This window comes from Perognathus longimembris, chromosome 17, assembly GCF_023159225.1.
Source record: "Perognathus longimembris pacificus isolate PPM17 chromosome 17, ASM2315922v1, whole genome shotgun sequence".
NCBI classification, from domain to species: domain Eukaryota; kingdom Metazoa; phylum Chordata; class Mammalia; order Rodentia; family Heteromyidae; genus Perognathus; species Perognathus longimembris.
In genome coordinates this window covers 56,239,696-56,253,058 of record NC_063177.1, presented here as the reverse complement: position 1 = coordinate 56,253,058, position 13,363 = coordinate 56,239,696, and positions in this window count along the sequence as shown.

Below are 13,363 nucleotides of genomic sequence, written 5' to 3'. Positions count from 1 at the left end.
AGGGACGGCGCAGCTGCCGTGGGACCCGGGCTCTTCCACTCCCATCCCAGTCCCGCAGGACGTCGGGGAGGACGCCCCTCGGCTTCATCTCCCCAGCAGCCCCCGAGGACCCTGGAACCTTGGAGCAGGGCTGTATAACAGACCAAAAGCCAACATCATACTGAAGAGTGAAAATCTAAGACCATTTCCTCTAAATCAGGAAGAAGGCAAAGATTCCCACTCTTTCCACTCCTCTTCAATATAGTTCTGGACTCCTAGCAGTGCAATGAGGCAAGAAAAAGACCTAAGAAGGATTCACATAGGAAAAGAAGAGGTCAAACCATCCCTATTTGCAGATGACATGATCTTATACCTAAAGGACCCCAAGAGCTGATCAATAACCTTGGCAACGTAGCAGGATACAGTTAGCCCACAGAAATCTTTCTGTATACCAATAATGTACAAGTAGAGGGAGAACTCATGAAAACAATCCCATTTACAAAGGCCTCAAAAATGTATCTGGGACTAAACCTAACCAAGGAAGCAAAAGACCTTCATAGAAAAAAGTATAAAAACATAAAGGAAGACACAGACAACATCAGGAAATGGAAAGACTTTCCATGTTCACGGACAGGTAGAATTAATATTGTAAAAATGGCCATACTGCCTAAAGTGAACTACAGATATAACATAATCCCCATTACAATTCCAATAATGTTCTTTACCAAAATAAAGGAAAACAATCCAAAAATTGGCATGGAACAACAAAAGACCTCGAATAGCCAAAGCCATGCTAGGCAGAAATGTAATGCTAGTGGTATCACAATCCCAACAAAGCTCCACAACAAAGCCATGAAAATAAGACAGCTTGCTATTGGCACAAAATAGACCTGAAGATCGATGGAACAGACTAGAAGAAACTGGAAATAAAACCATATACTTACAGTTATCTGATATTTGATAAGGGAGCCAAAAAAGATAACCTCTTCAATAACTAGTGTTGGGAAAACGGCATCCCTAGGCAGAAAACTAAAAGTGGATCCCTGTTTGTCACCATGCATAATATCAACTCAAAGTGGATCAAAGACCTCAACACCAGACCTGAAACTTTGAAACTATTGCAAAAATGAGTAGGAGAAACACCAGAACTAAAGACATGGGCAGAACATTTTTGAAAAGAGTCTCTGGGGCACAGCAGATAGGAGACAGACTTGACAAATGGGATTACATCCAAATAAAAAATTTCTTCACAGCAAAGGACTTTGTTACTAAACTAGAAAGACAGCCAGCAGACTAGGAAAAGATCTTTACCTGCAATAGATGAGACAAAGGTCTAATATCCAAAATATACTAACCCCTCCCAAAGCAAATAAGCCAATCACTAAATGAGCAAGGGAGCTAAGGAGAGGCTTCTCAGAAGAGGAGGTAAGAACGACATCGTCCCTGGCCATAAAGGAAATGCAAACTAAAACAATTCGGAGATTCCATCTCACCCCAACATTTTGAACTGGAACAACAATAAATGCCGGTAGGGAAGGGGGAAAAGGAACCCTATTGCACTGTTGGTGGGAATGTAAACTAGCACAACCACTCCAGACAGCAGTACAGAGGCTCCTCAGAAAACTAAACATAGGCCTTCCCTACGACCCAGCCATACCACTCCTGGGCATCTCCCCTGAGCATCACGAGCCAGGATAGGATAAGGACACCTGCACACGCACGTTCACTGCCGCACTATTCACAGCAGTCAAGATATGGAAACACCCCAAATGCCCCACAATAGATGAGTGGACCCCCAAGATGTGGTACCTATACACAACGGCATTTTACATAGCCATTAAAAATAATATGTCATTGGCAGGGAAATGGATAGACCTAGAACAAATCGTGTTAAGAGAGACAAATGGTGCATGTTTTCTCTCATATGCAGAAGCTAGAGCTAAAACATGGCTGGACATGATAAGTTATACAGGACTCTAGGCCTTCACATGCATCACAATAAAGGAGGACACACTAAGGGGAGGAACCCAAAGGCATAACTCCTCAGAACATCTAAAATACTACCTACCAAAACAAATTCCAAGACATGGACATGGGGGTTTTTAGGTTACTGTTGGTCTCTTTTGCTTTTGTTGTTCCTTTTTGTCTTTTAGGGGGGCACAGGAATGGAGGAGAAAGGGTGAACAGATGCAGCTGTGGTACTCAGCAGACCCTATGTAGAAAATAAACTACGCAACTTGTGGGCAGAGGTGGGGAGGAGGAAAGTGAAGGAAGGGACGATATTGTCCAAGAAGCACTGTACTCAGTACCTTACTTACGGAAATGTAACCTCTTTGCACATGCCTCAAACAAAAAAAAGTCCAAATAGAAAAATGTATGCCAGAAGGAGCGGGAACTTTAAGTTACCATTCATCATATGAGGAAAATGAGCCTGGGTGTCTGGGTGTCTCTCTCTTACACACACACACACACACACACACGCACACAATGGGGAGGGGGGGGATCTTGAATCGGAACTTCTGGAAACAGAACCCCAAATGGCCAACAAGCACCGGAACAGAGGCTGCGCATCCCTTGTTATCGGGGAGATGACCAGACAGCCACAGAGGACGCCCCCCCCCCCCCCCCGCAGGAGGCAGGGCGGGGAGGCCGCGCACCTGTGGCGGGGCAGCGGGGTCCGGCCGGGCCTCGGAACGGGAATGGCGGAGCTGCTTTGGGAAGCCGGCTGGCGCTGCCCCTGAGAGCGGGGGACACGCGTTCCGTCCCCGCCCCTCCCACTCCCGGGTGTGCGCCCCGGGGACGTGACCTTCCTCCGTGGGCCGGAGAGACGAAGGCGGTCCTTCCTCCGCCTCCGGAGGCGCCGGCAGCCACGGGAGCCCCGGCCGCAGCGCGGGTCGGCGAGCGGCGCGTCCCACTCCGGGCTCGAGAGAGCGACCGCCATTCCTGCCGGCCCGGGGGACCCCCAGCTCCCCGAGGCTGCCGCCGCCGGGGCCTGGGGTCCGGAAGGCCAGGGGTGCGGGCGGAGTGGGGGCCGCCGCAGGCGGCTGGGGAGCTCGGTCCCGCGCGCCCCGCCCCGCCCCGCCCCGCCCCGCCCCGTCCCCCGCCCCGCCCCCCGCCCCGCCCCGTCCCCCGCCCCGCCCCGCCCCGCCCCCGCCCCGTCCCGTCCCCCGCCCCGCCCCGCCCCGCCCCGCCCCGCCCCGCCCCGCCCCGCCCCCCGCCCCGCCCCGCCCCCCGCCCCGCCCCGCCCCGCCCCGTCCACCCGCCCCGCCCCGCCCCGTCCACCCGCCCCGCCCCGCCCCGTCCACCCGCCCCGCTCCACCCCGCCCCGCCGCGGGCGCTCACCTCCGCCGGCTCCGCCCGGAAGTCTGCAGAGTTTCTGCAGGGATTTTGGGGGGACACTGCGGAAGGGGCAGAGGGCGAGGGGTGGCTCTCAAATCTCCACCGGTAGAGCGGGATTGGCAGGCTGGACCTGGGGAGGGGGGCGGGAAAGCCCAGGGTCACCGGGGCCTGAGCTAGAGCTGCAGAACTGGCCACCGAGCAGGCAACAGGGCTCCGAATAGACCCTGCCCCGTGAGGATGGATCTGGAGCAAGGAAGTAGGCTGCTTTTCTCCTGCCCAGGCTGGACCCATGAGCGGCTGGCTTATTCCCTGGCGGGAAGGGATTATGCGTCCAGGTCTATCCCGAGGGCAGCCTAACCCGAGGCCTCCCGTCTCAGCGCAGGCCACCTCCCTGTAGGGGGTTGAAGTGTACCACCACTGTGGCTGGTGACTGCCCCGCATCCACGGTGTCAGATCTGGCAGAGATGCTGTCCTGCCCCTCCCAGGTCGCTGCTCCTGTGCGCTTAGCATTCCAGGCAGCTGCTGGCATTGGGCTCTGGAAGGACCCACAACTGACAAGACACCACGGGTACTTTCACAGCCCAGAAACGCAACAGGAGTTAAGACATGCCGACTGAGACCTCCAAAGTCCTCTGCATGCCCACAGGGGTGGGAGAACACCTGGCCCCAGCCCCTCACAGGGCTGTGGGCAGCACCATGGTGTTCCTTCCACCCCCAGGACATGTCCCAGGCAGTAACAGGCATGAGCCCATGAAATGCTATATTTTCATAATTTTCTGTCTTTTATGTGAGTTCCCTTACTCTGAAAATTCTGTGTTCTTATCTTTTCAAGTGACTCCATCTTTTACATCTAGGTTTGTGCGTTCCTATTCCACCTTGGTGGGGGGGGGCTCCCTTGTCTTTGTGGTTCTCGGCACAGGTCTGTGGTGGGTGAACTGATCACATAAGTTGCACACCCACATTGGGTGCTTCACTGGCATAACAGTGCTCAATTCAGCCTTTTCTTGTATTTATTTGTTCCTCTTCTGTGGTTGGAGCAAGGGGTTCAAAGTGGATGTCTGTCTATCTGTAGTGTAGGTCAGTAGGGACAGGAGGTCTCCCAGTGGACGCCTGTCTGTCTGTAGTTCAGGTCAGGAGGGAGAGGAGATCTCCCAGCGGACATCTGTCTGTCTGTCTGGAGTGCAGGTCATGGGGGAGAGGAGGTCTCCCACTGGACATCTGTCTGTCTGGAGTGCAGGTCATGGGGGACAGGAGGTCTTCCAGTGGACTTCTGTCTGTCTGTAGTTCAGGTCAGGAGGGAGAGGAGATCTCCCAGCGGACATCTGTCTGTCTGGAGTGCAGGTCATGGGGGACAGGAGGTCTTCCAGTGGACTTCTGTCTGTCTGTAGTTCAGGTCAGGAGGGAGAGGAGATCTCCCAGCAGACATCTGTCTGTCTGTCTGGAGTGCAGGTCATGGGGGAGAGGAGGTCTCCCACTGGACATCTGTCTGTCTGGAGTGCAGGTCATGGGGGACAGGAGGTCTTCCAGTGGACTTCTGTCTGTCTGTAGTTCAGGTCAGGAGGGAGAGGAGATCTCCCAGTGGACATATGTCTGTCTGTCTGGAGTGCAAGTCATGGGGGAGAGGAGATCTTCCAGTGGGACATCTGTCTGTCTATAATATAGATCAGGAGGGAGAGGAGGTCTCACGGTGACCATCTGTCTGGAGTCAGCATCAGTCACAGGGAGCCTGGGACCCCTGATCTCTCTCCACCCCATGGCTCTGGGTTCCTGAGCACCACACACCAATGGCAGTGATAGCCTTGATAAGCATCAGCTCCCACTCACAGTCCACCGTGGACTTGACGGGCCTTGTGCACAGTGGGGGGCTGTTGGGCTGTCCTGAGTGTTTGTGATAGGGGCGGGAGGGCAAGTGAGAGGGGAAGGAGAAGGAAGAAAGCTCAAGGCCTGCAAATGGGAGGGGACATCTGGATCCTCTCCTGCGCAGGTGACCTTGGCCTAGACCCAGGAGAGGCCCTGAGTGTTCAAGAGAGACCAGTGATCAAATGGGAGCTCAGAAGGCTGCTCCCAGCCCCCCAAAACTGATGTGCTCTATGCAAAAGCACCCTACCATTTGTGGTTCACTTAGTGGACCATTAACCCGTAAAGGGTTAAAGCCCCATCTCCCCAAATATGACTTTTAAAGCTTTGATCTGTATATAATGGGCTCATTATGTTTGGGACTCATAATTTTTCTGAAAGAACTAATTTCCAGTTGCATTACTATATTCAGTAGAAAGTAAGGCTCTGCAGGCAGGCGCTGGCTTCCCAGGTTTTTCAGGTGCTCAGCCAGTCTCTACATTGGTGCTTTTCAGACTTGCCAAAGAGGATGCTTTGTTCACATGCTCAAGAGACCATGAAAACGGGGGAGAGGGAGAAATGAGGGAGGAGGTAACAAAATGTACAAGAAATGTAACTACTGCCTTATGTATGAAACTGTAACCCCTCTGTACATCACTTTGACAATAAATAAGTCATTTTTTTAAAAAAAGAGAGACCATGAAAATCCACAAGTCCATCCAGCTGTCAGGCCACTGGGCAGATACACAGAACAGGAGAATTTGTTGTGGAAGGCTTTGGAAAGATAAGGGAAGGGGTAAGGCCGAGAAGAGGGCAGCCGAGGCTGAGCTGTGCCCTGACAAAGTACAACAGACCCTCCTGTGGTGCCAAGACAGTCAGGTCCTGTACCCTCGAAGCCCATGCTTCCCAGGGGCTTGTGGATACACTTCACTGTCTCACCACACTGCCCCAGGCCCTGATGGAGCCACCTGCAGAAGACGGGCACTCTGCTTTCTGAGACAGCCCTTAGCCCTGTTAGGAATACTCACTTGCCCTGCCAGGTACTACAATTTTCCCAGGTTTGGTCCCAATGTCCCCAGTTCTGGGACACAGATGGAGGGATGGTGACATCAATCAAACCAATTAAACCCTAAACAGGTCTCTAGCTTCAGAGGGGGGTGGGAATTAATTACTGGGCAGTCTCAGACAGCTGAGCAATCTCACAAGGCCAAAGCACCGAAGCTGGCAAGATCAGCTGAATTCAGAGACTGACCGTGACTAAAGTGCCCAGGGTCAGAGGGGCAAAAGGCAAGGGGAGAGAAATACTGAGCACCAAAGAGCCACCCAATGTGGGCACCCAAACTGGTGTCTCCTGCCACTGGGAGAAGGATGAGGGATGTCTTGTGTAGGCTATGTGATAATGGAACAAAAGCCCCAGTTAATGATACACGAAGTGTCACATCTTGAGTAAAGAGGCCATGCACACACACTTGGAGGGCTCTTCTGGGGTAGCAAAGTTGGACATGGATTGTGGAGTGACAAGAGACCCAGAGCTCCAGATTTCTGCACCCAAAGCCACACATCCTCACCAAGTCCCACTCCTAAGTAGCAGAGCGCTGCCCTCCATGTTCCCCTTCTTGCTCCCTTGGAGACAATGAGATCAGAGCCATCAGCACCTTCTGTGTCTAATGGAAGTCAGTGCCCCAAATCTTGATATAAACAGAGAGGCCTCAGTTAACAATAGCATAAGCAAGAGCCACCGCATTGTACAGTGAGCTCCCAACTGTGTATACAACACACATCTTCACAGGAACAAGAGAGGATACTGTCCCTGTTCTGTGTGAAAGTGGACCTCTGTGATCAGAAATATGGCAGAGCAGTGTCTACTAAGCCATCACTGTGTGCAGGGCTTGAGATGGCAGTGATCAGTTATAAACACGGACACAAAACTGCCTGGAACTTGTGTCCTACCTGCCTTCCCAATAGCACTGAGGTGAGCCGATTTTTACAACGTCTCTTCTGTGCACAATGCAGATGCCTAGAACAATGTCTACTATGTCCTCCTCTGTGTGGAACACAGATGCCCAGAACAATGTCTGCTACATCCTCCTCTGTGTGGAATTCACATGGCCAGAACAGTCTCTACTACATCCTCCTCTGTGCAGAACACAGATGCACAAGTGTTGCGCTGTCTCCGGACATTATCATCAGTCTCACATGACCAATCTGTAGATTTACCATAGATCCTAGGCACAAGCCAGGTGAGTCTCAGTCTCATGGTACATTACTTGTGTTTCATACAGGCCCTTTCTTTATTGTAGGCAAGTTTTCACATACAAGCTTATAAATAACCACCTATATTTTCACATATGGGCTTATAAATAACCACCTATGACACAACCTCCATTAAGTGAGCCAGAAAGCAGACTAGAACTCTCAACCACCTCCTGCTCCCACCACCTGCAGGATTTCTCACTGCTAAGAGGCCAGCCCAGAAAGGGAAAGAAAAAACACCACACCAAACTACACCAACTTACACAACTTTATTTAATCAAAACCAACATGTGAAGGAACAAGAATTAGACATTCAAAAGGCACAAATGGCCAACATGTGAACTAGATCTCCTCCCACCACAACCAGAGACCCCTGAGCTGGACAGGGTCTTCTGGCCTCTCATATATTATGCCAACCAACCAAAGCGCAGAACTCCAGACTCCATCACCCATGTGCTCCTGTGTCACAAACAGTGCTGTCCACCTCCACCTGCCCAAGGAAGAGCACCTTTGGTGACCTGCGACCTGCCTCAGGGAAAGCATGACATCCACAAAACACAGTCAGGTCAGCAACACCTCCCAAGGATTTGTAAAGCAACTGGTAAGGATGTAACTTCAGCCTTGTGAGAGCCCACTATGCTTCCTGAGGCCCCTGCAGGTCCCTTTCATCCACCCTAAGGCTGCCTCACATTCTGCCACCACCCATCAAGGTCATCATCCTGTGCCAACTGATCCACTGCAAATAAGGGAGGGCTGCTGGTCCTCTCTGGTTCCTGGTGTTCAGGGACAGCCATGTCAATGGTGGCTGCTTGGAACTCAGGCTCACTGTAATAAGGCCAAGGGAGCAAGGGCTGGAAGAAGGGCAGCTCCTCGAAGGTCATGGATCCCACCCCACCCAGTGTCGACTCAGGCCATGAAGGCCACAAAGGCCACTCAGGTCCCCAGCTCCAGCTCTCAGGCAGGCTAAGACCATCTTCTACCTCAGGGGCTGAGCCCCCCCACTCTGCCTCACCTTTGCTCTGGGGAGAACAGGACAGGATGCGGAACCCCTTCTTCAGCAGCATAGTGTCTGCAGGCACCAGCTGCGTGTGCAGCACTGTGGAGTCCAGAATGCTCAGCTTCCATCTGGGCAGGTCCAGGTACTGTGGCAGGTCCTGGAGCCCCACCTTGCATGCCTCATCGGGGTATAACAGCAGCTTCCAGCAATAGCTTAAGGGCTGCAGAAGAGAGTCTGGAACCATCTTCCTGAGGTAGAAGGCATCTCCATAGCTCTCCATGGTGACAAACTGTAGGCCCAGCAACCAGGCCTCAGCCTCCATGGGCTCCACAGGCCAGATGGTGCCCAGCTCCAACACCATGGGCTCCCGGGGGGGATGGTCCACACTGAGAGACCACTGCCATGAGAGCGGGGCCTGAGGCCAGTGTGAGCAGTATGACAATTCCAGGAATCTCCAGGGAAGGCCCTGGATCCAGTCAGCATCCTTGGGGCCCGCATCCAGGGGCACCACATCCTCAGGCCTCAATTCAGTGGGGACGTAGGAATAGCCTAGGCTCACCTGCTGCAACCCCATGGCAGCCAGTGCCACAGCCCCAGGATACATTTGCTCAAACCCTTCCTCCTCCGCATCAGGGGACTCCAAGGGACCAAGGTCCCAGTCATCATCTTCCCATTCTTCAGACTCCAGCAAGTCCTTTAAGTCCAAAAAGGCAATCTTGAAGCAGGCAAAGCACATTCGTAATGGTTCTCCGTGGAGCAACCTGAAGGCCCAGAGTGCAAAGAGGTGTGACATGCCCTCTCTGCCATGCCGCTCAATGACCGGGGGACACATGGCCACACCGAGGGTCTCCTGTGGGGTAGATAGAAGAGAAGGACTCCTTCGGGACCAGGAAGATGTTAGGGCAGAGAGGAAGGGCAACCAGGGAGGCAGAGGGGGAGGAAAGGGGCTCCTGTTTGGGGGACTGGGGTAAGGTGAAAGACCTGGGTCTCAATTCCGTGAGGTTCTGCAGATGCTGGAAGCTTACTTTCCGGAAACTTTTCAGCCCTGGCCTCTGTGGTCTCTGAGGAGCTGAAAAGGCAAAAGGAGAGTCTGGCACCCTTGGGTGTGCAGGGCATTGGGGCAGATGAGGAAGGAGTGTTGGGTCCAAGTGGAAGGGTGAGGGTTCAGGCCAGGCCACCTGTGGGCTCCGGGCCATCAGATACTTTAGCAGATCTGCAGATCTTACCTGACTCAGCCCGACCTGGTCTGGACCCCCCCCCCCCCGCCCCTTGCCCAATCCTGTTATGCCGCACTACAGAAAGGAGACGGAGGAAGGGGCGAGGAGGGGGGGCCCAACCTGAGTCCTCTTCACACCCGCCTCCCCCAGACAGGCAACAGGGATCCCAGCTCTGCCAGGCGCAGGCCTTCCTCAGGGCAGCTGCGCGCGCCCCCGCCATGGCTCTTCCCCTCCCCCTCTGCCAGGTCCCACGGCCCCACCTCAGGCCCCCTCGCCGTTCCCCCTCCCGGCCAGGCCCCTCTCATCCTGTCCCTCACCCCTCTGGCTCCTGCCGCCCCCCCTTTCGGCCTCTCCCCCCACCCCCAACCTGCTCTTCAGCTCCCAGCGAACAGGAGTTGAGCAAGGCGCGGGTCTAATAAAGGGCGGCGCTGCAGGGCGGGGCCTGGGATCATTTGCATATTTCCCAGGAGTCCCTGCCTCAGGGAGGAAAAAGTGCTGAGTCACCCGGGCCTGTAGAGCACGTGGGCCTGGGTGGGCCCGGGAGCCTCAGGGCCCGCGAGGCCCGGCGCCGGTCAGACTCGGCGTCCCCGCCGGACGCCTCAGGCCCAACGCCCGCGAGACCCAGCGCCCCGCCCCGCCAGCTCCCCTCGGCCTGGCGCCCCTCGAGACCCCTCCGGCCCCTCGACTCCCCTCGGGCCCCGTCCATTCCCCTCAGGCCCCCTCGCCCCCCCCTCCATTCCCCTCAGGCCCCCTCGCCCCCACTCTCCCCTCGCCACCCCTCCCCTCTGGGCCCCCCCTCTCCCCTCGGCCCCCCCTCACCCCCCCTCCCCTCAGGCCCCCTCAGGCCCCCTCGGGCCCGGCGTCAGCAGGCTCCGCCCCACGGCGGACGCGCTGCAGGTGGGGCCCCCGAAGGACGACGCCGGCTCCCACCGTGGGCCCAGCAGTCTCGGGCGCCCGCGCCGTCGGAGGACAGCGAACCTCCCTTCCTCCTCTGAGCACCGGGCAGTGAGGGTCCTCCCGGCGGCCTCAGCCCAGCGCTCCGCCCTGAGCGCCTCCACCACCGGGCACCGCGCAGGCCCGAGGCTCCCGCGAGCGGCGCCCCCTGGTGTCCTCCGCGGCTGTTCCCACTCGGGCCAGAGGGGGCGCACTCGCCCGGTGGCCCCAGGAGGCCTGTGATTGGTGCAGGCGCAGCCCTTCCTTTGCCACTCTTTGCAGCCCTGGCCTGTGATTGGTGCAGGCGCAGCCCTGCCTTTGCCACCAGCCCTGGCCTGTGATTGGTGCAGGCGCAGCCCTCCTTTGCCACCAGCCCTGGCCTGTGATTGGTGCAGGCGCAGCCCTCCTTTGCCACCAGCCCTGGCCTGTGATTGGTGCAGGTGCAGCCCTTCCTTTGCCACTCTTTCCAGCCCTGGCCTGTGATTGGTGCAGGTGCAGCCCTTCCTTTGCTACTCTTTCCAGCCCTGGCCTGTGATTGGTGCAGGCGCAGCCCTGCCTTTGCCACTCTTTGCAGCCCTGGCCTGTGATTGGTGCAGACGCAGCCCTTCCTTTGCCACTCTTTGCAGCCCTGGCCTGGGATTGGTGCAGGTGCAGCCCTTCATTTGCCACCTTTCCCAACCCTGGCCTGTGACTGGCCCATGCTAAGTCCCATATTCCCTGTATAGGGGCCTAAACTCTCCTCATAGCTGCAATGGGTTGACTGTGGGCCGTGGGTAATTGGTGGAATAGAGATTTTAAATTATTTCCCATTTTCTGCCCCTTACCATGGCTCCTGATTTTTGGCTGTACCTCGGCTGGTATTTGACTTTCCCTGTGGCCTGTCAGTCTTGCAGTGTTCTTTGTGGGCAGCTTCCCTTGCTAGTACTTTGTAGAGTGTGACCTCACATGGAAACAGTCATTGTTGGTATACTTGGCGTGGAGGAGGGCTTCCTCCAGTCGGTTGGGTCCCAGATCCTGTGTGACTGATATCCTTATGAAAAGAGGAGATATAGACACGGGCAGACAGGAAGACATGCGTGGAGATGGAGGAGGGGATTGGTGATGTGTCTACAAGCCAAGGAGCCAAGATGACAACACTTTCCAGGAGGCAGGACCTGGACCCGCTTCCCTCTGAGCCTTGGAAGGAGCCTTCCTGTTGGCAGCTGATTGTGGCTTAGCACAAAGCATCTTTGCTGTTGTGCCGGCAGTGCCTTCACCCGCCGGATGTGGCCCACCTGGTTGTTGGGGCTCCCACAGAAAGGGACTCAGTAACGTGAGATATCTGTGGGTGGGACATGCTGGCAGTAGGTGAGAAAACAGCAGCCAAGTCCCAGAGCCTCAGTGCAGGGTCCTGAGGCCTTGGCCTGCTCTAGATCAGCAGGTCGGATGAAGTGTTTTCTGGGGCTGTGCTCAATCTACACTGTTTGATTCTCTTTGGACATTGCGTCTTGCACTGGTGCAGCCCAGATCCCAATGTCCCTAGACTCTTTGGGTGCTCATGGAGCCTGCACTTGGGATGAGCCACTCTGGCCCAACCCTTTGTTGGAGCCACACCAGGATGGGGCTGTGTGGTTGGTGGATGGCTGTCTGCCTGAAGAGAGTGGTGTCGAGGGTAGGGCACAGGATCTCCATACACTGTCCTCCCATAGCCAAGATTTTGCTGGGGGTGACATAGGTGGAGGGGGTGCTCCAGGGACAGGTCTATAGATAGAAATCCATGTGCATTTCTCAGGATTCTGTACCACTTCCTCCTACCCTGAGGCAGGGAAGAAAACCAGAGCCTGAGATTTTGGAGGCCCTGTGTCTGCAGCAGGAAAAGCCCTGACACGGCTCTTGGTCACCATCTCTACTGTGGGGCAAGCACTGTGCTCAGGGGTTGCACACCGTCTGAAGGTTTGGCTTCAGCACTGCCAACATAGGACTCCATGACACTAAGTCCACATAACCTGTCCTCATGAGGACACCCCCCCCCCCCCCCCGGCCTGTGAAGGGGAAAAGATCCATCTGGAGTCTCAGGCCTGGAGCCTTAGGGCTCTGTCACTACAGCTATAGCCAGACCAACCCCAACCTTGGCAGCCCACTTCAACCAGGACAGAGGCCAAGTCACCAGGGCCTGGTACCCAGGGAACGGATAGCTACGACTTGGACTGGGCTGAGACATCCCTTGTGACCGGTTCCTGGCTTCCCTCTGTCTTTTCAGGGTTTCAGCCTCATGCCTGGCCAGTCTCAGCCTGTGGCTCTCTGAAATTTTGAGATGATGCCTCCATGGTTACATTTCATTTCTGAAATTGTCCAGCATGAGATCAATTGTGGATCCAGGATCGTGGCGTCAGGGAGGCAGCCCAACTTCAGGGCAGAGGCTTCGTGTCCCCAGAAGCAGCACTCATGGAAAATGCATTAAAGACCCTCACTTCATCAAAAGAGGACCCATTGGGATCTCAAGCAACGAGGACAATCACATATCCAAGCACGGGTGGCTTGTGCCTGGAATTCTAGGCAGGGAAGTCTGAGAGATGCTTACCTCCAGTTAACCACCACAAAACCAGAAGCGGCTCTGTGGCTCAAGTGGTAGAGCACTAGCATTGAGCTGAAGAGCTCAGAGACAGTGCCTAGGCCCAGAGTTCAAGCCCTATGATCAAAAAAGGACAATCACTGGGGCTGGGGATATAGCCTAGCGGCAAGAGTGCCTGCCTCGGATACACGAGGCCCTAGGTTCGATTCCCCAGCACCACATATACAGAAAATGGCCAGAAGCGGCGCTGTGGCTCAA